The sequence below is a fragment of the Chiloscyllium punctatum genome, chromosome 17 (assembly GCF_047496795.1).
Source record: "Chiloscyllium punctatum isolate Juve2018m chromosome 17, sChiPun1.3, whole genome shotgun sequence".
In the NCBI taxonomy this organism is placed as follows: domain Eukaryota; kingdom Metazoa; phylum Chordata; class Chondrichthyes; order Orectolobiformes; family Hemiscylliidae; genus Chiloscyllium; species Chiloscyllium punctatum.
The window spans coordinates 32,032,023-32,054,778 of record NC_092755.1 but is presented as its reverse complement, the minus strand read 5'-3'; the positions used below and the strand labels follow the sequence as shown (position 1 = coordinate 32,054,778).

The following is a 22,756-nucleotide window of genomic DNA, read 5'->3' as shown; positions in this document are numbered from 1 at the left end:
GCGTGCAGCCGTTGCCCCTCACTGCCTTTCGAATTCTCACCCTCCCACACCAGATTTATACCCTCTAGTTCTGAACTGCCCCACCTGAGCGAAAGGAACTTGTCTATTTACCCGATTCATTCCCCTCATGATTGAAAAACCTCCGTAAGATCAGCTCCCAGCCTCTGACGCGCCAGGCGAAATCGTGAGCGAGTGTTCAGCCTGTAAACGTTTGCACCTTTTCCATTTTCAAATGTAGGGTGTAGCATGCTGTCTGAAGCAATCGTTTTAGCAGCTGACCTGTGGCTGACAAACTCTGCAGGAAGGCCTGATAACTTGCTGTCAAACGAAGATTGCATAAGCAACATGAGTCATTGAGCAAAACGTGCAATTGACTTCTAAGCTGTTGCTGACACCAAAGCAACTGCGTCGTTCGGGAGCAGAAAGAACCTCACTGATAGATTACAATTCCAATGCATTTGGCATAAGGTTCGTAGCAGTTAATCAGCAGCACATAACCCTGACTCCAAAGGTCTGTGAGTATCCAGAAGAACAGTGAGCGATCGTTGAAGGTACGGTTCTCCAGACGAAATTTGTCAACGTGAGAAGCTGCAGCTGAGCTGGTGGCGTTGCGATTGAAATTGCATGCGTCCGGACATTGTGCTTATTTTTAGATATCAGAGCAAATGGTTAACTCGAGTATGCGCGTTCGGAAAAGTAAATGTTTTTTTTTTGTTGAAAAGCTTTGCAACGAAAGGAAATACTTCAGACTATCGTGCGATCGATGAGAAGCAGAAAATGCAGAGCAGCCGTGGTTGTGGGCACCGGCAATATAGGCATTTGCTCTCGCTGAGCTGCCAGCGTTGGTCGGTTAGCTCAGCTGGTTAGAGCGTGGTGCTAACAACGCCAAGGTCGTGGGTTCGATCCCCACACTGACCACATGCAGCGCTTGTGCGGTTGCTGTGTTTCCAAACGACGTGCTCCACCAAGCCGGAAGCGCCACCTTCGCAATAAAACATTTGACAGGGATAGACGCGGGACTTGATCGCCTGACTGGGTGGATGTGTCGGCAGCAAAACAACCAGTCTCAGTTGTTTTCGCCAACAAATGCAAAACATTGTGCAGTATTAGGCAGACCTGGCACAGTCTCGGAGGAGAACCAGAGTTCAGGCTTCAATTCGTTGGTGCTATTTTCCTGGATCTCTGTTAATACTCGTCACACGACTTCCAGAGGCAATTCGTTCGCTTGCTCACCTCTCATGCATCGACACTGGAGTTATCATATCACCAGCAATACCATAGAGCCATTAATAAAAGCAAATTACTGCGGATGCTGGGATCTGAAACCAAAAGAGAAAATGCTGGAAAATCTCAGCAGGTCTGGCACCATCTGCAAGGAGAGAAAAGAGCTGACGTTTCGAGTCTAACTGATTAAAGACAAAGATAAAAACAAAGGGGGAGTATTATGGAGCTGTTTCTACCACGCTGAGAGGAGGTGAGTCAAGGCTCCAGATGCAAAGGTGATAATGACAGTGCATGGAGAGATTAAAGGGAGATTAAGAGGCGTGAATGACCCAGGCTGAAGCCAGCGCTATGTGACAAAATAAGTGAGGGATGGGTGAAGCAGAGACAAAATGGAAAACAGGGGAGAAGGGTAGCAAAGCGGGAAGAGGAGAGGCAAAAGGTATTGAGAGAGTGGGGAGCGAGAGAAAGAGAGACAGTCAAGAAATAAGAGGTACAGAACAGTGGCAAAAAAAACACAACTAAAAAAGATAAATAAAATAATTGAAATAAAATTACCTGAAGTTGTTTGAATTCAACAACTTCAGACAATTTTACTTCGTTTTTTTATTTATCTTTTTTAACATTTCACCTGCACTATCATAGAGCCATTAGATGTGGACAGCACTGAAAACACAGTCTTCGGTCGCACTCGTCCATTCCGAACAGATATCCTCAACTCATCCAGTCGCGATTGCATGCACTTGACCCATTTCTCTCTCAACCCTTCCTATTCAAGTACACGTCCAGATTCCTTAACAGTATTGGAATTATACCATCCATCACCAGCTCGACTGGTAACTTATTCCAGAAACGCACCACCCTCTGCGTGCAGCCGTTGCCCCTCACTGCCTTTCGAATTCTCACCCTCCCACACCAGATTTATACCCTCTAGTTCTGAACTGCCCCACCTGAGCGAAAGGAACTTGTCTATTTACCCGATTCATTCCCCTCATGATTGAAAAACCTCCGTAAGATCAGCTCCCAGCCTCTGACGCGCCAGGCGAAATCGTGAGCGAGTGTTCAGCCTGTAAACGTTTGCACCTTTTCCATTTTCAAATGTAGGGTGTAGCATGCTGTCTGAAGCAATCGTTTTAGCAGCTGACCTGTGGCTGACAAACTCTGCAGGAAGGCCTGATAACTTGCTGTCAAACGAAGATTGCATAAGCAACATGAGTCATTGAGCAAAACGTGCAATTGACTTCTAAGCTGTTGCTGACACCAAAGCAACTGCGTCGTTCGGGAGCAGAAAGAACCTCACTGATAGATTACAATTCCAATGCATTTGGCATAAGGTTCGTAGCAGTTAATCAGCAGCACATAACCCTGACTCCAAAGGTCTGTGAGTATCCAGAAGAACAGTGAGCGATCGTTGAAGGTACGGTTCTCCAGACGAAATTTGTCAACGTGAGAAGCTGCAGCTGAGCTGGTGGCGTTGCGATTGAAATTGCATGCGTCCGGACATTGTGCTTATTTTTAGATATCAGAGCAAATGGTTAACTCGAGTATGCGCGTTCGGAAAAGTAAATGTTTTTTTTTGTTGAAAAGCTTTGCAACGAAAGGAAATACTTCAGACTATCGTGCGATCGATGAGAAGCAGAAAATGCAGAGCAGCCGTGGTTGTGGGCACCGGCAATATAGGCATTTGCTCTCGCTGAGCTGCCAGCGTTGGTCGGTTAGCTCAGCTGGTTAGAGCGTGGTGCTAACAACGCCAAGGTCGTGGGTTCGATCCCCACACTGACCACGTGCAGCGCTTGTGCGGTTGCTGTGTTTCCAAACGACGTGCTCCACCAAGCCGGAAGCGCCACCTTCGCAATAAAACATTTGACAGGGATAGACGCGGGACTTGATCGCCTGACTGGGTGGATGTGTCGGCAGCAAAACAACCAGTCTCAGTTGTTTTCGCCAACAAATGCAAAACATTGTGCAGTATTAGGCAGACCTGGCACAGTCTCGGAGGAGAACCAGAGTTCAGGCTTCAATTCGTTCGTGTTATTTTCCTGGATCTCTGTTAATACTCGTCACACGACTTCCAGAGGCAATTCGTTCGCTTGCTCACCTCTCATGCATCGACACTGGAGTTATCATATCACCAGCAATACCATAGAGCCATTAATAAAAGCAAATTACTGCGGATGCTGGGATCTGAAACCAAAAGAGAAAATGCTGGAAAATCTCAGCAGGTCTGGCACCATCTGCAAGGAGAGAAAAGAGCTGACGTTTCGAGTCCAACTGATTAAAGATAAAGATAAAAACAAAGGGGGAGTATTATGGAGCTGTTTCTACCACGCTGAGAGGAGGTGAGTCAAGGCTCCAGATGCAAAGGTGATAATGACAGTGCATGGAGAGATTAAAGGGAGATTAAGAGGCGTGAATGACCCAGGCTGAAGCCAGCGCTATGTGACAAAATAAGTGAGGGATGGGTGAAGCAGAGACAAAATGGAAAACATGGGAGAAGGGTAGCAAAGCGGGAAGAGGAGAGGCAAAAGGTATTGAGAGAGTGGGGAGCGAGAGAAAGAGAGACAGTCAAGAAATAAGAGGTACAGAACAGTGGCAAAAAAAACACAACTAAAAAAGATAAATAAAATAATTGAAATAAAATTACCTGAAGTTGTTTGAATTCAACAACTTCAGACAATTTTACTTCGTTTTTTTATTTATCTTTTTTAACATTTCACCTGCACTATCATAGAGCCATTAGATGTGGACAGCACTGAAAACACAGTCTTCGGTCGCACTCGTCCATTCCGAACAGATATCCTCAACTCATCCAGTCGCGATTGCATGCACTTGACCCATTTCTCTCTCAACCCTTCCTATTCAAGTACACGTCCAGATTCCTTAACAGTATTGGAATTATACCATCCATCACCAGCTCGACTGGTAACTTATTCCAGAAACGCACCACCCTCTGCGTGCAGCCGTTGCCCCTCACTGCCTTTCGAATTCTCACCCTCCCACACCAGATTTATACCCTCTAGTTCTGAACTGCCCCACCTGAGCGAAAGGAACTTGTCTATTTACCCGATTCATTCCCCTCATGATTGAAAAACCTCCGTAAGATCAGCTCCCAGCCTCTGACGCGCCAGGCGAAATCGTGAGCGAGTGTTCAGCCTGTAAACGTTTGCACCTTTTCCATTTTCAAATGTAGGGTGTAGCATGCTGTCTGAAGCAATCGTTTTAGCAGCTGACCTGTGGCTGACAAACTCTGCAGGAAGGCCTGATAACTTGCTGTCAAACGAAGATTGCATAAGCAACATGAGTCATTGAGCAAAACGTGCAATTGACTTCTAAGCTGTTGCTGACACCAAAGCAACTGCGTCGTTCGGGAGCAGAAAGAACCTCACTGATAGATTACAATTCCAATGCATTTGGCATAAGGTTCGTAGCAGTTAATCAGCAGCACATAACCCTGACTCCAAAGGTCTGTGAGTATCCAGAAGAACAGTGAGCGATCGTTGAAGGTACGGTTCTCCAGACGAAATTTGTCAACGTGAGAAGCTGCAGCTGAGCTGGTGGCGTTGCGATTGAAATTGCATGCGTCCGGACATTGTGCTTATTTTTAGATATCAGAGCAAATGGTTAACTCGAGTATGCGCGTTCGGAAAAGTAAATGTTTTTTTTTTGTTGAAAAGCTTTGCAACGAAAGGAAATACTTCAGACTATCGTGCGATCGATGAGAAGCAGAAAATGCAGAGCAGCCGTGGTTGTGGGCACCGGCAATATAGGCATTTGCTCTCGCTGAGCTGCCAGCGTTGGTCGGTTAGCTCAGCTGGTTAGAGCGTGGTGCTAACAACGCCAAGGTCGTGGGTTCGATCCCCACACTGACCACATGCAGCGCTTGTGCGGTTGCTGTGTTTCCAAACGACGTGCTCCACCAAGCCGGAAGCGCCACCTTCGCAATAAAACATTTGACAGGGATAGACGCGGGACTTGATCGCCTGACTGGGTGGATGTGTCGGCAGCAAAACAACCAGTCTCAGTTGTTTTCGCCAACAAATGCAAAACATTGTGCAGTATTAGGCAGACCTGGCACAGTCTCGGAGGAGAACCAGAGTTCAGGCTTCAATTCGTTGGTGCTATTTTCCTGGATCTCTGTTAATACTCGTCACACGACTTCCAGAGGCAATTCGTTCGCTTGCTCACCTCTCATGCATCGACACTGGAGTTATCATATCACCAGCAATACCATAGAGCCATTAATAAAAGCAAATTACTGCGGATGCTGGGATCTGAAACCAAAAGAGAAAATGCTGGAAAATCTCAGCAGGTCTGGCACCATCTGCAAGGAGAGAAAAGAGCTGACGTTTCGAGTCTAACTGATTAAAGACAAAGATAAAAACAAAGGGGGAGTATTATGGAGCTGTTTCTACCACGCTGAGAGGAGGTGAGTCAAGGCTCCAGATGCAAAGGTGATAATGACAGTGCATGGAGAGATTAAAGGGAGATTAAGAGGCGTGAATGACCCAGGCTGAAGCCAGCGCTATGTGACAAAATAAGTGAGGGATGGGTGAAGCAGAGACAAAATGGAAAACAGGGGAGAAGGGTAGCAAAGCGGGAAGAGGAGAGGCAAAAGGTATTGAGAGAGTGGGGAGCGAGAGAAAGAGAGACAGTCAAGAAATAAGAGGTACAGAACAGTGGCAAAAAAAACACAACTAAAAAAGATAAATAAAATAATTGAAATAAAATTACCTGAAGTTGTTTGAATTCAACAACTTCAGACAATTTTACTTCGTTTTTTTATTTATCTTTTTTAACATTTCACCTGCACTATCATAGAGCCATTAGATGTGGACAGCACTGAAAACACAGTCTTCGGTCGCACTCGTCCATTCCGAACAGATATCCTCAACTCATCCAGTCGCGATTGCATGCACTTGACCCATTTCTCTCTCAACCCTTCCTATTCAAGTACACGTCCAGATTCCTTAACAGTATTGGAATTATACCATCCATCACCAGCTCGACTGGTAACTTATTCCAGAAACGCACCACCCTCTGCGTGCAGCCGTTGCCCCTCACTGCCTTTCGAATTCTCACCCTCCCACACCAGATTTATACCCTCTAGTTCTGAACTGCCCCACCTGAGCGAAAGGAACTTGTCTATTTACCCGATTCATTCCCCTCATGATTGAAAAACCTCCGTAAGATCAGCTCCCAGCCTCTGACGCGCCAGGCGAAATCGTGAGCGAGTGTTCAGCCTGTAAACGTTTGCACCTTTTCCATTTTCAAATGTAGGGTGTAGCATGCTGTCTGAAGCAATCGTTTTAGCAGCTGACCTGTGGCTGACAAACTCTGCAGGAAGGCCTGATAACTTGCTGTCAAACGAAGATTGCATAAGCAACATGAGTCATTGAGCAAAACGTGCAATTGACTTCTAAGCTGTTGCTGACACCAAAGCAACTGCGTCGTTCGGGAGCAGAAAGAACCTCACTGATAGATTACAATTCCAATGCATTTGGCATAAGGTTCGTAGCAGTTAATCAGCAGCACATAACCCTGACTCCAAAGGTCTGAGAGTATCCAGAAGAACAGTGAGCGATCGTTGAAGGTACGGTTCTCCAGACGAAATTTGTCAACGTGAGAAGCTGCAGCTGAGCTGGTGGCGTTGCGATTGAAATTGCATGCGTCCGGACATTGTGCTTATTTTTAGATATCAGAGCAAATGGTTAACTCGAGTATGCGCGTTCGGAAAAGTAAATGTTTTTTTTTTGTTGAAAAGCTTTGCAACGAAAGGAAATACTTCAGACTATCGTGCGATCGATGAGAAGCAGAAAATGCAGAGCAGCCGTGGTTGTGGGCACCGGCAATATAGGCATTTGCTCTCGCTGAGCTGCCAGCGTTGGTCGGTTAGCTCAGCTGGTTAGAGCGTGGTGCTAATAACGCCAAGGTCGTAGGTTCGATCCCCACACTGACCACATGCAGCGCTTGTGCGGTTGCTGTGTTTCCAAACGACGTGCTCCACCAAGCCGGAAGCGCCACCTTCGCAATAAAACATTTGACAGGGATAGACGCGGGACTTGATCGCCTGACTGGGTGGATGTGTCGGCAGCAAAACAACCAGTCTCAGTTGTTTTCGCCAACAAATGCAAAACATTGTGCAGTATTAGGCAGACCTGGCACAGTCTCGGAGGAGAACCAGAGTTCAGGCTTCAATTCGTTCGTGTTATTTTCCTGGATCTCTGTTAATACTCGTCACACGACTTCCAGAGGCAATTCGTTCGCTTGCTCACCTCTCATGCGTCGACACTGGAGTTATCATATCACCAGCAATACCATAGAGCCATTAATAAAAGCAAATTACTGCGGATGCTGGGATCTGAAACCAAAAGAGAAAATGCTGGAAAATCTCAGCAGGTCTGGCACCATCTGCAAGGAGAGAAAAGAGCTGACGTTTCGAGTCTAACTGATTAAAGATAAAGATAAAAACAAAGGGGGAGTATTATGGAGCTGTTTCTACCACGCTGAGAGGAGGTGAGTCAAGGCTCCAGATGCAAAGGTGATAATGACAGTGCATGGAGAGATTAAAGGGAGATTAAGAGGCGTGAATGACCCAGGCTGAAGCCAGCGCTATGTGACAAAATAAGTGAGGGATGGGTGAAGCAGAGACAAAATGGAAAACATGGGAGAAGGGTAGCAAAGCGGGAAGAGGAGAGGCAAAAGGTATTGAGAGAGTGGGGAGCGAGAGAAAGAGAGACAGTCAAGAAATAAGAGGTACAGAACAGTGGCAAAAAAAACACAACTAAAAAAGATAAATAAAATAATTGAAATAAAATTACCTGAAGTTGTTTGAATTCAACAACTTCAGACAATTTTACTTCGTTTTTTTATTTATCTTTTTTAACATTTCACCTGCACTATCATAGAGCCATTAGATGTGGACAGCACTGAAAACACAGTCTTCGGTCGCACTCGTCCATTCCGAACAGATATCCTCAACTCATCCAGTCGCGATTGCATGCACTTGACCCATTTCTCTCTCAACCCTTCCTATTCAAGTACACGTCCAGATTCCTTAACAGTATTGGAATTATACCATCCATCACCAGCTCGACTGGTAACTTATTCCAGAAACGCACCACCCTCTGCGTGCAGCCGTTGCCCCTCACTGCCTTTCGAATTCTCACCCTCCCACACCAGATTTATACCCTCTAGTTCTGAACTGCCCCACCTGAGCGAAAGGAACTTGTCTATTTACCCGATTCATTCCCCTCATGATTGAAAAACCTCCGTAAGATCAGCTCCCAGCCTCTGACGCGCCAGGCGAAATCGTGAGCGAGTGTTCAGCCTGTAAACGTTTGCACCTTTTCCATTTTCAAATGTAGGGTGTAGCATGCTGTCTGAAGCAATCGTTTTAGCAGCTGACCTGTGGCTGACAAACTCTGCAGGAAGGCCTGATAACTTGCTGTCAAACGAAGATTGCATAAGCAACATGAGTCATTGAGCAAAACGTGCAATTGACTTCTAAGCTGTTGCTGACACCAAAGCAACTGCGTCGTTCGGGAGCAGAAAGAACCTCACTGATAGATTACAATTCCAATGCATTTGGCATAAGGTTCGTAGCAGTTAATCAGCAGCACATAACCCTGACTCCAAAGGTCTGAGAGTATCCAGAAGAACAGTGAGCGATCGTTGAAGGTACGGTTCTCCAGACGAAATTTGTCAACGTGAGAAGCTGCAGCTGAGCTGGTGGCGTTGCGATTGAAATTGCATGCGTCCGGACATTGTGCTTATTTTTAGATATCAGAGCAAATGGTTAACTCGAGTATGCGCGTTCGGAAAAGTAAATGTTTTTTTTTTGTTGAAAAGCTTTGCAACGAAAGGAAATACTTCAGACTATCGTGCGATCGATGAGAAGCAGAAAATGCAGAGCAGCCGTGGTTGTGGGCACCGGCAATATAGGCATTTGCTCTCGCTGAGCTGCCAGCGTTGGTCGGTTAGCTCAGCTGGTTAGAGCGTGGTGCTAACAACGCCAAGGTCGTGGGTTCGATCCCCACACTGACCACATGCAGCGCTTGTGCGGTTGCTGTGTTTCCAAACGACGTGCTCCACCAAGCCTGAAGCGCCACCTTCGCAATAAAACATTTGACAGGGATAGACGCGGGACTTGATCGCCTGACTGGGTGGATGTGTCGGCAGCAAAACAACCAGTCTCAGTTGTTTTCGCCAACAAATGCAAAACATTGTGCAGTATTAGGCAGACCTGGCACAGTCTCGGAGGAGAACCAGAGTTCAGGCTTCAATTCGTTGGTGCTATTTTCCTGGATCTCTGTTAATACTCGTCACACGACTTCCAGAGGCAATTCGTTCGCTTGCTCACCTCTCATGCATCGACACTGGAGTTATCATATCACCAGCAATACCATAGAGCCATTAATAAAAGCAAATTACTGCGGATGCTGGGATCTGAAACCAAAAGAGAAAATGCTGGAAAATCTCAGCAGGTCTGGCACCATCTGCAAGGAGAGAAAAGAGCTGACGTTTCGAGTCTAACTGATTAAAGACAAAGATAAAAACAAAGGGGGAGTATTATGGAGCTGTTTCTACCACGCTGAGAGGAGGTGAGTCAAGGCTCCAGATGCAAAGGTGATAATGACAGTGCATGGAGAGATTAAAGGGAGATTAAGAGGCGTGAATGACCCAGGCTGAAGCCAGCGCTATGTGACAAAATAAGTGAGGGATGGGTGAAGCAGAGACAAAATGGAAAACAGGGGAGAAGGGTAGCAAAGCGGGAAGAGGAGAGGCAAAAGGTATTGAGAGAGTGGGGAGCGAGAGAAAGAGAGACAGTCAAGAAATAAGAGGTACAGAACAGTGGCAAAAAAAACACAACTAAAAAAGATAAATAAAATAATTGAAATAAAATTACCTGAAGTTGTTTGAATTCAACAACTTCAGACAATTTTACTTCGTTTTTTTATTTATCTTTTTTAACATTTCACCTGCACTATCATAGAGCCATTAGATGTGGACAGCACTGAAAACACAGTCTTCGGTCGCACTCGTCCATTCCGAACAGATATCCTCAACTCATCCAGTCGCGATTGCATGCACTTGACCCATTTCTCTCTCAACCCTTCCTATTCAAGTACACGTCCAGATTCCTTAACAGTATTGGAATTATACCATCCATCACCAGCTCGACTGGTAACTTATTCCAGAAACGCACCACCCTCTGCGTGCAGCCGTTGCCCCTCACTGCCTTTCGAATTCTCACCCTCCCACACCAGATTTATACCCTCTAGTTCTGAACTGCCCCACCTGAGCGAAAGGAACTTGTCTATTTACCCGATTCATTCCCCTCATGATTGAAAAACCTCCGTAAGATCAGCTCCCAGCCTCTGACGCGCCAGGCGAAATCGTGAGCGAGTGTTCAGCCTGTAAACGTTTGCACCTTTTCCATTTTCAAATGTAGGGTGTAGCATGCTGTCTGAAGCAATCGTTTTAGCAGCTGACCTGTGGCTGACAAACTCTGCAGGAAGGCCTGATAACTTGCTGTCAAACGAAGATTGCATAAGCAACATGAGTCATTGAGCAAAACGTGCAATTGACTTCTAAGCTGTTGCTGACACCAAAGCAACTGCGTCGTTCGGGAGCAGAAAGAACCTCACTGATAGATTACAATTCCAATGCATTTGGCATAAGGTTCGTAGCAGTTAATCAGCAGCACATAACCCTGACTCCAAAGGTCTGTGAGTATCCAGAAGAACAGTGAGCGATCGTTGAAGGTACGGTTCTCCAGACGAAATTTGTCAACGTGAGAAGCTGCAGCTGAGCTGGTGGCGTTGCGATTGAAATTGCATGCGTCCGGACATTGTGCTTATTTTTAGATATCAGAGCAAATGGTTAACTCGAGTATGCGCGTTCGGAAAAGTAAATGTTTTTTTTTGTTGAAAAGCTTTGCAACGAAAGGAAATACTTCAGACTATCGTGCGATCGATGAGAAGCAGAAAATGCAGAGCAGCCGTGGTTGTGGGCACCGGCAATATAGGCATTTGCTCTCGCTGAGCTGCCAGCGTTGGTCGGTTAGCTCAGCTGGTTAGAGCGTGGTGCTAACAACGCCAAGGTCGTGGGTTCGATCCCCACACTGACCACATGCAGCGCTTGTGCGGTTGCTGTGTTTCCAAACGACGTGCTCCACCAAGCCGGAAGCGCCACCTTCGCAATAAAACATTTGACAGGGATAGACGCGGGACTTGATCGCCTGACTGGGTGGATGTGTCGGCAGCAAAACAACCAGTCTCAGTTGTTTTCGCCAACAAATGCAAAACATTGTGCAGTATTAGGCAGACCTGGCACAGTCTCGGAGGAGAACCAGAGTTCAGGCTTCAATTCGTTCGTGTTATTTTCCTGGATCTCTGTTAATACTCGTCACACGACTTCCAGAGGCAATTCGTTCGCTTGCTCACCTCTCATGCATCGACACTGGAGTTATCATATCACCAGCAATACCATAGAGCCATTAATAAAAGCAAATTACTGCGGATGCTGGGATCTGAAACCAAAAGAGAAAATGCTGGAAAATCTCAGCAGGTCTGGCACCATCTGCAAGGAGAGAAAAGAGCTGACGTTTCGAGTCCAACTGATTAAAGATAAAGATAAAAACAAAGGGGGAGTATTATGGAGCTGTTTCTACCACGCTGAGAGGAGGTGAGTCAAGGCTCCAGATGCAAAGGTGATAATGACAGTGCATGGAGAGATTAAAGGGAGATTAAGAGGCGTGAATGACCCAGGCTGAAGCCAGCGCTATGTGACAAAATAAGTGAGGGATGGGTGAAGCAGAGACAAAATGGAAAACATGGGAGAAGGGTAGCAAAGCGGGAAGAGGAGAGGCAAAAGGTATTGAGAGAGTGGGGAGCGAGAGAAAGAGAGACAGTCAAGAAATAAGAGGTACAGAACAGTGGCAAAAAAAACACAACTAAAAAAGATAAATAAAATAATTGAAATAAAATTACCTGAAGTTGTTTGAATTCAACAACTTCAGACAATTTTACTTCGTTTTTTTATTTATCTTTTTTAACATTTCACCTGCACTATCATAGAGCCATTAGATGTGGACAGCACTGAAAACACAGTCTTCGGTCGCACTCGTCCATTCCGAACAGATATCCTCAACTCATCCAGTCGCGATTGCATGCACTTGACCCATTTCTCTCTCAACCCTTCCTATTCAAGTACACGTCCAGATTCCTTAACAGTATTGGAATTATACCATCCATCACCAGCTCGACTGGTAACTTATTCCAGAAACGCACCACCCTCTGCGTGCAGCCGTTGCCCCTCACTGCCTTTCGAATTCTCACCCTCCCACACCAGATTTATACCCTCTAGTTCTGAACTGCCCCACCTGAGCGAAAGGAACTTGTCTATTTACCCGATTCATTCCCCTCATGATTGAAAAACCTCCGTAAGATCAGCTCCCAGCCTCTGACGCGCCAGGCGAAATCGTGAGCGAGTGTTCAGCCTGTAAACGTTTGCACCTTTTCCATTTTCAAATGTAGGGTGTAGCATGCTGTCTGAAGCAATCGTTTTAGCAGCTGACCTGTGGCTGACAAACTCTGCAGGAAGGCCTGATAACTTGCTGTCAAACGAAGATTGCATAAGCAACATGAGTCATTGAGCAAAACGTGCAATTGACTTCTAAGCTGTTGCTGACACCAAAGCAACTGCGTCGTTCGGGAGCAGAAAGAACCTCACTGATAGATTACAATTCCAATGCATTTGGCATAAGGTTCGTAGCAGTTAATCAGCAGCACATAACCCTGACTCCAAAGGTCTGTGAGTATCCAGAAGAACAGTGAGCGATCGTTGAAGGTACGGTTCTCCAGACGAAATTTGTCAACGTGAGAAGCTGCAGCTGAGCTGGTGGCGTTGCGATTGAAATTGCATGCGTCCGGGCATTGTGCTTATTTTTAGATATCAGAGCAAATGGTTAACTCGAGTATGCGCGTTCGGAAAAGTAAATGTTTTTTTTTTGTTGAAAAGCTTTGCAACGAAAGGAAATACTTCAGACTATCGTGCGATCGATGAGAAGCAGAAAATGCAGAGCAGCCGTGGTTGTGGGCACCGGCAATATAGGCATTTGCTCTCGCTGAGCTGCCAGCGTTGGTCGGTTAGCTCAGCTGGTTAGAGCGTGGTGCTAACAACGCCAAGGTCGTGGGTTCGATCCCCACACTGACCACATGCAGCGCTTGTGCGGTTGCTGTGTTTCCAAACGACGTGCTCCACCAAGCCGGAAGCGCCACCTTCGCAATAAAACATTTGACAGGGATAGACGCGGGACTTGATCGCCTGACTGGGTGGATGTGTCGGCAGCAAAACAACCAGTCTCAGTTGTTTTCGCCAACAAATGCAAAACATTGTGCAGTATTAGGCAGACCTGGCACAGTCTCGGAGGAGAACCAGAGTTCAGGCTTCAATTCGTTGGTGCTATTTTCCTGGATCTCTGTTAATACTCGTCACACGACTTCCAGAGGCAATTCGTTCGCTTGCTCACCTCTCATGCATCGACACTGGAGTTATCATATCACCAGCAATACCATAGAGCCATTAATAAAAGCAAATTACTGCGGATGCTGGGATCTGAAACCAAAAGAGAAAATGCTGGAAAATCTCAGCAGGTCTGGCACCATCTGCAAGGAGAGAAAAGAGCTGACGTTTCGAGTCTAACTGATTAAAGACAAAGATAAAAACAAAGGGGGAGTATTATGGAGCTGTTTCTACCACGCTGAGAGGAGGTGAGTCAAGGCTCCAGATGCAAAGGTGATAATGACAGTGCATGGAGAGATTAAAGGGAGATTAAGAGGCGTGAATGACCCAGGCTGAAGCCAGCGCTATGTGACAAAATAAGTGAGGGATGGGTGAAGCAGAGACAAAATGGAAAACAGGGGAGAAGGGTAGCAAAGCGGGAAGAGGAGAGGCAAAAGGTATTGAGAGAGTGGGGAGCGAGAGAAAGAGAGACAGTCAAGAAATAAGAGGTACAGAACAGTGGCAAAAAAAACACAACTAAAAAAGATAAATAAAATAATTGAAATAAAATTACCTGAAGTTGTTTGAATTCAACAACTTCAGACAATTTTACTTCGTTTTTTTATTTATCTTTTTTAACATTTCACCTGCACTATCATAGAGCCATTAGATGTGGACAGCACTGAAAACACAGTCTTCGGTCGCACTCGTCCATTCCGAACAGATATCCTCAACTCATCCAGTCGCGATTGCATGCACTTGACCCATTTCTCTCTCAACCCTTCCTATTCAAGTACACGTCCAGATTCCTTAACAGTATTGGAATTATACCATCCATCACCAGCTCGACTGGTAACTTATTCCAGAAACGCACCACCCTCTGCGTGCAGCCGTTGCCCCTCACTGCCTTTCGAATTCTCACCCTCCCACACCAGATTTATACCCTCTAGTTCTGAACTGCCCCACCTGAGCGAAAGGAACTTGTCTATTTACCCGATTCATTCCCCTCATGATTGAAAAACCTCCGTAAGATCAGCTCCCAGCCTCTGACGCGCCAGGCGAAATCGTGAGCGAGTGTTCAGCCTGTAAACGTTTGCACCTTTTCCATTTTCAAATGTAGGGTGTAGCATGCTGTCTGAAGCAATCGTTTTAGCAGCTGACCTGTGGCTGACAAACTCTGCAGGAAGGCCTGATAACTTGCTGTCAAACGAAGATTGCATAAGCAACATGAGTCATTGAGCAAAACGTGCAATTGACTTCTAAGCTGTTGCTGACACCAAAGCAACTGCGTCGTTCGGGAGCAGAAAGAACCTCACTGATAGATTACAATTCCAATGCATTTGGCATAAGGTTCGTAGCAGTTAATCAGCAGCACATAACCCTGACTCCAAAGGTCTGTGAGTATCCAGAAGAACAGTGAGCGATCGTTGAAGGTACGGTTCTCCAGACGAAATTTGTCAACGTGAGAAGCTGCAGCTGAGCTGGTGGCGTTGCGATTGAAATTGCATGCGTCCGGACATTGTGCTTATTTTTAGATATCAGAGCAAATGGTTAACTCGAGTATGCGCGTTCGGAAAAGTAAATGTTTTTTTTTGTTGAAAAGCTTTGCAACGAAAGGAAATACTTCAGACTATCGTGCGATCGATGAGAAGCAGAAAATGCAGAGCAGCCGTGGTTGTGGGCACCGGCAATATAGGCATTTGCTCTCGCTGAGCTGCCAGCGTTGGTCGGTTAGCTCAGCTGGTTAGAGCGTGGTGCTAACAACGCCAAGGTCGTGGGTTCGATCCCCACACTGACCACATGCAGCGCTTGTGCGGTTGCTGTGTTTCCAAACGACGTGCTCCACCAAGCCGGAAGCGCCACCTTCGCAATAAAACATTTGACAGGGATAGACGCGGGACTTGATCGCCTGACTGGGTGGATGTGTCGGCAGCAAAACAACCAGTCTCAGTTGTTTTCGCCAACAAATGCAAAACATTGTGCAGTATTAGGCAGACCTGGCACAGTCTCGGAGGAGAACCAGAGTTCAGGCTTCAATTCGTTGGTGTTATTTTCCTGGATCTCTGTTAATACTCGTCACACGACTTCCAGAGGCAATTCGTTCGCTTGCTCACCTCTCATGCATCGACACTGGAGTTATCATATCACCAGCAATACCATAGAGCCATTAATAAAAGCAAATTACTGCGGATGCTGGGATCTGAAACCAAAAGAGAAAATGCTGGAAAATCTCAGCAGGTCTGGCACCATCTGCAAGGAGAGAAAAGAGCTGACGTTTCGAGTCTAACTGATTAAAGATAAAGATAAAAACAAAGGGGGAGTATTATGGAGCTGTTTCTACCACGCTGAGAGGAGGTGAGTCAAGGCTCCAGATGCAAAGGTGATAATGACAGTGCATGGAGAGATTAAAGGGAGATTAAGAGGCGTGAATGACCCAGGCTGAAGCCAGCGCTATGTGACAAAATAAGTGAGGGATGGGTGAAGCAGAGACAAAATGGAAAACATGGGAGAAGGGTAGCAAAGCGGGAAGAGGAGAGGCAAAAGGTATTGAGAGAGTGGGGAGCGAGAGAAAGAGAGACAGTCAAGAAATAAGAGGTACAGAACAGTGGCAAAAAAAACACAACTAAAAAAGATAAATAAAATAATTGAAATAAAATTACCTGAAGTTGTTTGAATTCAACAACTTCAGACAATTTTACTTCGTTTTTTTATTTATCTTTTTTAACATTTCACCTGCACTATCATAGAGCCATTAGATGTGGACAGCACTGAAAACACAGTCTTCGGTCGCACTCGTCCATTCCGAACAGATATCCTCAACTCATCCAGTCGCGATTGCATGCACTTGACCCATTTCTCTCTCAACCCTTCCTATTCAAGTACACGTCCAGATTCCTTAACAGTATTGGAATTATACCATCCATCACCAGCTCGACTGGTAACTTATTCCAGAAACGCACCACCCTCTGCGTGCAGCCGTTGCCCCTCACTGCCTTTCGAATTCTCACCCTCCCACACCAGATTTATACCCTCTAGTTCTGAACTGCCCCACCTGAGCGAAAGGAACTTGTCTATTTACCCGATTCATTCCCCTCATGATTGAAAAACCTCCGTAAGATCAGCTCCCAGCCTCTGACGCGCCAGGCGAAATCGTGAGCGAGTGTTCAGCCTGTAAACGTTTGCACCTTTTCCATTTTCAAATGTAGGGTGTAGCATGCTGTCTGAAGCAATCGTTTTAGCAGCTGACCTGTGGCTGACAAACTCTGCAGGAAGGCCTGATAACTTGCTGTCAAACGAAGATTGCATAAGCAACATGAGTCATTGAGCAAAACGTGCAATTGACTTCTAAGCTGTTGCTGACACCAAAGCAACTGCGTCGTTCGGGAGCAGAAAGAACCTCACTGATAGATTACAATTCCAATGCATTTGGCATAAGGTTCGTAGCAGTTAATCAGCAGCACATAACCCTGACTCCAAAGGTCTGAGAGTATCCAGAAGAACAGTGAGCGATCGTTGAAGGTACGGTTCTCCAGACGAAATTTGTCAACGTGAGAAGCTGCAGCTGAGCTGGTGGCGTTGCGATTGAAATTGCATGCGTCCGGACATTGTGCTTATTTTTAGATATCAGAGCAAATGGTTAACTCGAGTATGCGCGTTCGGAAAAGTAAATGTTTTTTTTTTGTTGAAAAGCTTTGCAACGAAAGGAAATACTTCAGACTATCGTGCGATCGATGAGAAGCAGAAAATGCAGAGCAGCCGTGGTTGTGGGCACCGGCAATATAGGCATTTGCTCTCGCTGAGCTGCCAGCGTTGGTCGGTTAGCTCAGCTGGTTAGAGCGTGGTGCTAATAACGCCAAGGTCGTGGGTTCGATCCCCACACTGACCACATGCAGCGCTTGTGCGGTTGCTGTGTTTCCAAACGACGTGCTCCACCAAGCCGGAAGCGCCACCTTTGGCAATAAAAGATTTGACAGGGATAGACGCGCGACTTGATCGCCTGACTGGGTGGATGTGTCGGCAGCAAAACAACCAGTCTCAGTTGTTTTCGCCAACAAATGCAAAACATTGTGCAGTATTAGGCAGACCTGGCACAGTCTCGGAGGAGAACCAGAGTTCAGGCTTCAATTCTTTCGTGTTATTTTCCTGGATCTCTGTTAATACTCGTCACACGACTTCCAGAGGCAATTCGTTCGCTTGCTCACCTCTCATGCATCGACACTGGAGTTATCATATCACCAGCAATACCATAGAGCCATTAATAAAAGCAAATTACTGCGGATGCTGGGATCTGAAACCAAAAGAGAAAATGCTGGAAAATCTCAGCAGGTCTGGCACCATCTGCAAGGAGAGAAAAGAGCTGACGTTTCGAGTCTAACTGATTAAAGATAAAGATAAAAACAAAGGGGGAGTATTATGGAGCTGTTTCTACCACGCTGAGAGGAGGTGAGTCAAGGCTCCAGATGCAAAGGTGATAATGACAGTGCATGGAGAGATTAAAGGGAGATTAAGAGGCGTGAATGACCCAGGCTGAAGCCAGCGCTATGTGACAAAATAAGTGAGGGATGGGTGAAGCAGAGACAAAATGGAAAACAGGGGAGAAGGGTAGCAAAGCGGGAAGAGGAGAGGAAAAAGGTATTGAGAGAGTGGGGAGCGAGAGAAAGAGAGACAGTCAAGAAATAAGAGGTACAGAACAGTGGCAAAAAAAACACAACTAAAAAAGATAAATAAAATAATTGAAATAAAATTACCTGAAGTTGTTTGAATTCAACAACTTCAGACAATTTTACTTCGTTTTTTTATTTATCTTTTTTAACATTTCACCTGCACTATCATAGAGCCATTAGATGTGGACAGCACTGAAAACACAGTCTTCGGTCGCACTCGTCCATTCCGAACAGATATCCTCAACTCATCCAGTCGCGATTGCATGCACTTGACCCATTTCTCTCTCAACCCTTCCTATTCAAGTACACGTCCAGATTCCTTAACAGTATTGGAATTATACCATCCATCACCAGCTCGACTGGTAACTTACTCCAGAAACGCACCACCCTCTGCGTGCAGCCGTTGCCCCTCACTGCCTTTCGAATTCTCACCCTCCCACACCAGATTTATACCCTCTAGTTCTGAACTGCCCCACCTGAGCGAAAGGAACTTGTCTATTTACCCGATTCATTCCCCTCATGATTGAAAAACCTCCGTAAGATCAGCTCCCAGCCTCTGACGCGCCAGGCGAAATCGTGAGCGAGTGTTCAGCCTGTAAACGTTTGCACCTTTTCCATTTTCAAATGTAGGGTGTAGCATGCTGTCTGAAGCAATCGTTTTAGCAGCTGACCTGTGGCTGACAAACTCTGCAGGAAGGCCTGATAACTTGCTGTCAAACGAAGATTGCATAAGCAACATGAGTCATTGAGCAAAACGTGCAATTGACTTCTAAGCTGTTGCTGACACCAAAGCAACTGCGTCGTTCGGGAGCAGAAAGAACCTCACTGATAGATTACAATTCCAATGCATTTGGCATAAGGTTCGTAGCAGTTAATCAGCAGCACATAACCCTGACTCCAAAGGTCTGTGAGTATCCAGAAGAACAGTGAGCGATCGTTGAAGGTACGGTTCTCCAGACGAAATTTGTCAACGTGAGAAGCTGCAGCTGAGCTGGTGGCGTTGCGATTGAAATTGCATGCGTCCGGACATTGTGCTTATTTTTAGATATCAGAGCAAATGGTTAACTCGAGTATGCGCGTTCGGAAAAGTAAATGTTTTTTTTTGTTGAAAAGCTTTGCAACGAAAGGAAATACTTCAGACTATCGTGCGATCGATGAGAAGCAGAAAATGCAGAGCAGCCGTGGTTGTGGGCACCGGCAATATAGGCATTTGCTCTCGCTGAGCTGCCAGCGTTGGTCGGTTAGCTCAGCTGGTTAGAGCGTGGTGCTAATAACGCCAAGGTCGTGGGTTCGATCCCCACACTGACCACATGCAGCGCTTGTGCGGTTGCTGTGTTTCCAAACGACGTGCTCCACCAAGCCGGAAGCGCCACCTTTGGCAATAAAAGATTTGACAGGGATAGACGCGCGACTTGATCGCCTGACTGGGTGGATGTGTCGGCAGCAAAACAACCAGTCTCAGTTGTTTTCGCCAACAAATGCAAAACATTGTGCAGTATTAGGCAGACCTGGCACAGTCTCGGAGGAGAACCAGAGTTCAGGCTTCAATTCGTTGGTGTTATTTTCCTGGATCTCTGTTAATACTCGTCACACGACTTCCAGAGGCAATTCGTTCGCTTGCTCACCTCTCATGCATCGACACTGGAGTTATCATATCACCAGCAATACCATAGAGCCATTAATAAAAGCAAATTACTGCGGATGCTGGGATCTGAAACCAAAAGAGAAAATGCTGGAAAATCTCAGCAGGTCTGGCACCATCTGCAAGGAGAGAAAAGAGCTGACGTTTCGAGTCTAACTGATTAAAGATAAAGATAAAAACAAAGGGGGAGTATTATGGAGCTGTTTCTACCACGCTGAGAGGAGGTGAGTCAAGGCTCCAGATGCAAAGGTGATAATGACAGTGCATGGAGAGATTAAAGGGAGATTAAGAGGCGTGAATGACCCAGGCTGAAGCCAGCGCTATGTGACAAAATAAGTGAGGGATGGGTGAAGCAGAGACAAAATGGAAAACAGGGGAGAAGGGTAGCAAAGCGGGAAGAGGAGAGGAAAAAGGTATTGAGAGAGTGGGGAGCGAGAGAAAGAGAGACAGTCAAGAAATAAGAGGTACAGAACAGTGGCAAAAAAAACACAACTAAAAAAGATAAATAAAATAATTGAAATAAAATTACCTGAAGTTGTTTGAATTCAACAACTTCAGACAATTTTACTTCGTTTTTTAATTTATCTTTTTTAACATTTCACCTGCACTATCATAGAGCCATTAGATGTGGACAGCACTGAAAACACAGTCTTCGGTCGCACTCGTCCATTCCGAACAGATATCCTCAACTCATCCAGTCGCGATTGCATGCACTTGACCCATTTCTCTCTCAACCCTTCCTATTCAAGTACACGTCCAGATTCCTTAACAGTATTGGAATTATACCATCCATCACCAGCTCGACTGGTAACTTATTCCAGAAACGCACCACCCTCTGCGTGCAGCCGTTGCCCCTCACTGCCTTTCGAATTCTCACCCTCCCACACCAGATTTATACCCTCTAGTTCTGAACTGCCCCACCTGAGCGAAAGGAACTTGTCTATTTACCCGATTCATTCCCCTCATGATTGAAAAACCTCCGTAAGATCAGCTCCCAGCCTCTGACGCGCCAGGCGAAATCGTGAGCGAGTGTTCAGCCTGTAAACGTTTGCACCTTTTCCATTTTCAAATGTAGGGTGTAGCATGCTGTCTGAAGCAATCGTTTTAGCAGCTGACCTGTGGCTGACAAACTCTGCAGGAAGGCCTGATAACTTGCTGTCAAACGAAGATTGCATAAGCAACATGAGTCATTGAGCAAAACGTGCAATTGACTTCTAAGCTGTTGCTGACACCAAAGCAACTGCGTCGTTCGGGAGCAGAAAGAACCTCACTGATAGATTACAATTCCAATGCATTTGGCATAAGGTTCGTAGCAGTTAATCAGCAGCACATAACCCTGACTCCAAAGGTCTGTGAGTATCCAGAAGAACAGTGAGCGATCGTTGAAGGTACGGTTCTCCAGACGAAATTTGTCAACGTGAGAAGCTGCAGCTGAGCTGGTGGCGTTGCGATTGAAATTGCATGCGTCCGGACATTGTGCTTATTTTTAGATATCAGAGCAAATGGTTAACTCGAGTATGCGCGTTCGGAAAAGTAAATGTTTTTTTTTGTTGAAAAGCTTTGCAACGAAAGGAAATACTTCAGACTATCGTGCGATCGATGAGAAGCAGAAAATGCAGAGCAGCCGTGGTTGTGGGCACCGGCAATATAGGCATTTGCTCTCGCTGAGCTGCCAGCGTTGGTCGGTTAGCTCAGCTGGTTAGAGCGTGGTGCTAATAACGCCAAGGTCGTGGGTTCGATCCCCACACTGACCACATGCAGCGCTTGTGCGGTTGCTGTGTTTCCAAACGACGTGCTCCACCAAGCCTGAAGCGCCACCTTCGCAATAAAAGATTTGACAGTGATAGACGCAGGACTTGATCGCCTGACTGGGTGGATGTGTCGGCAGCAAAACAACCAGTCTCAGTTGTTTTCGCCAACAAATGCAAAACATTGTGCAGTATTAGGCAGACCTGGCACAGTCTCGGAGGAGAACCAGAGTTCAGGCTTCAATTCGTTGGTGTTATTTTCCTGGATCTCTGTTAATACTCGTCACACGACTTCCAGAGGCAATTCGTTCGCTTGCTCACCTCTCATGCATCGACACTGGAGTTATCATATCACCAGCAATACCATAGAGCCATTAATAAAAGCAAATTACTGCGGATGCTGGGATCTGAAACCAAAAGAGAAAATGCTGGAAAATCTCAGCAGGTCTGGCACCATCTGCAAGGAGAGAAAAGAGCTGACGTTTCGAGTCTAACTGATTAAAGATAAAGATAAAAACAAAGGGGGAGTATTATGGAGCTGTTTCTACCACGCTGAGAGGAGGTGAGTCAAGGCTCCAGATGCAAAGGTGATAATGACAGTGCATGGAGAGATTAAAGGGAGATTAAGAGGCGTGAATGACCCAGGCTGAAGCCAGCGCTATGTGACAAAATAAGTGAGGGATGGGTGAAGCAGAGACAAAATGGAAAACATGGGAGAAGGGTAGCAAAGCGGGAAGAGGAGAGGCAAAAGGTATTGAGAGAGTGGGGAGCGAGAGAAAGAGAGACAGTCAAGAAATACGAGGTACAGAACAGTGGCAAAAAAAACACAACTAAAAAAGATAAATAAAATAATTGAAATAAAATTACCTGAAGTTGTTTGAATTCAACAACTTCAGACAATTTTACTTCGTTTTTTTATTTATCTTTTTTAACATTTCACCTGCACTATCATAGAGCCATTAGATGTGGACAGCACT

The 22,756-nt window shown here is 45.8% G+C and overlaps 11 non-coding genes across 11 annotated transcripts; all 11 read left to right on the top strand.

Moving 5' to 3' along the window:
* Positions 1-844: 844 nt before the first annotated feature.
* On the top strand, positions 845-918 carry trnav-aac (transfer RNA valine (anticodon AAC)). Its single transcript has one exon. It is a non-coding gene; the product is annotated as a tRNA-Val (tRNA).
* A 2,012-nt stretch (positions 919-2,930) lies between these two features.
* On the top strand, positions 2,931-3,004 carry trnav-aac (transfer RNA valine (anticodon AAC)). The gene has a single exon. It is a non-coding gene; the product is annotated as a tRNA-Val (tRNA).
* Positions 3,005-5,017: 2,013 nt separating this feature from the next.
* On the top strand, positions 5,018-5,091 carry trnav-aac (transfer RNA valine (anticodon AAC)). The gene has a single exon. It is a non-coding gene; the product is annotated as a tRNA-Val (tRNA).
* Positions 5,092-7,104: 2,013 nt separating this feature from the next.
* Positions 7,105-7,178, top strand: trnai-aau (transfer RNA isoleucine (anticodon AAU)). Its single transcript has one exon. It is a non-coding gene; the product is annotated as a tRNA-Ile (tRNA).
* Positions 7,179-9,191: 2,013 nt separating this feature from the next.
* Positions 9,192-9,265, top strand: trnav-aac (transfer RNA valine (anticodon AAC)). Its single transcript has one exon. It is a non-coding gene; the product is annotated as a tRNA-Val (tRNA).
* Positions 9,266-11,277: 2,012 nt separating this feature from the next.
* trnav-aac (transfer RNA valine (anticodon AAC)) lies at positions 11,278-11,351 on the top strand. Its single transcript has one exon. It is a non-coding gene; the product is annotated as a tRNA-Val (tRNA).
* Positions 11,352-13,364: 2,013 nt separating this feature from the next.
* trnav-aac (transfer RNA valine (anticodon AAC)) lies at positions 13,365-13,438 on the top strand. The gene has a single exon. It is a non-coding gene; the product is annotated as a tRNA-Val (tRNA).
* A 2,012-nt stretch (positions 13,439-15,450) lies between these two features.
* Positions 15,451-15,524, top strand: trnav-aac (transfer RNA valine (anticodon AAC)). The gene has a single exon. It is a non-coding gene; the product is annotated as a tRNA-Val (tRNA).
* Positions 15,525-17,537: 2,013 nt separating this feature from the next.
* trnai-aau (transfer RNA isoleucine (anticodon AAU)) lies at positions 17,538-17,611 on the top strand. Its single transcript has one exon. It is a non-coding gene; the product is annotated as a tRNA-Ile (tRNA).
* A 2,013-nt stretch (positions 17,612-19,624) lies between these two features.
* Positions 19,625-19,698, top strand: trnai-aau (transfer RNA isoleucine (anticodon AAU)). Its single transcript has one exon. It is a non-coding gene; the product is annotated as a tRNA-Ile (tRNA).
* A 2,013-nt stretch (positions 19,699-21,711) lies between these two features.
* Positions 21,712-21,785, top strand: trnai-aau (transfer RNA isoleucine (anticodon AAU)). The gene has a single exon. It is a non-coding gene; the product is annotated as a tRNA-Ile (tRNA).
* Positions 21,786-22,756: the final 971 nt, after the last annotated feature.